At 39.7% G+C, this 469-nt stretch overlaps 1 long non-coding RNA gene across 1 annotated transcript; it reads right to left on the bottom strand.

Annotated features, from left to right (window-relative positions):
* Nucleotides 1-11: 11 nt before the first annotated feature.
* On the bottom strand, nt 12-469 carry LOC106322287. Its single transcript, XR_001266329.1, has 3 exons — nt 412-469; nt 239-328; nt 12-136 (listed from the first exon to the last, which is right to left on the bottom strand). It is a non-coding gene; the product is annotated as an uncharacterized LOC106322287 (long non-coding RNA).

The following is a 469-nucleotide window of genomic DNA, read 5'->3' on the forward strand; positions in this document are numbered from 1 at the left end:
CCATAAAACAATAAACATGTAAATGTATTGAGTATCACCAAAAAGAAAATATTAAAAACAATGTGTACCTCTCTGGTGTGAAGGAACGGTATCTATCTCCAGGCTCCTTGAAGTTGTTCTCTTTCTCAATAATACACTGCAAAACAGATTTTGAACTTTTAGATCATATGTTTTCTTGTCTGAACTATCCTGAGGAAACTGAAACAGAGTTGAATACAAGTTTGAGTTGATTACTGACCCTCTCACGGTTTCCGTAGCAGACTGTAGGTGGAGTTGGATACTTCTCTGCATGGCGAACCGGGTCATACCTTGAAGGGAAGTAGTTAACCTGCACCAAACCAGGTCCCTTGTGAAGTTAGTCATAACTGCTTCAGACCATACACATAAATACTAAAGCTCTCATTTTCTTACCACCAGCACAGAATATTTGCTCAGCCGCAAATATCAGAACCGGGTTTTCTGCACCAAC

The sequence above is a fragment of the Brassica oleracea genome, unplaced genomic scaffold (genome assembly GCF_000695525.1).
Source record: "Brassica oleracea var. oleracea cultivar TO1000 unplaced genomic scaffold, BOL UnpScaffold13380, whole genome shotgun sequence".
Lineage (NCBI taxonomy): Eukaryota > Viridiplantae > Streptophyta > Magnoliopsida > Brassicales > Brassicaceae > Brassica > Brassica oleracea.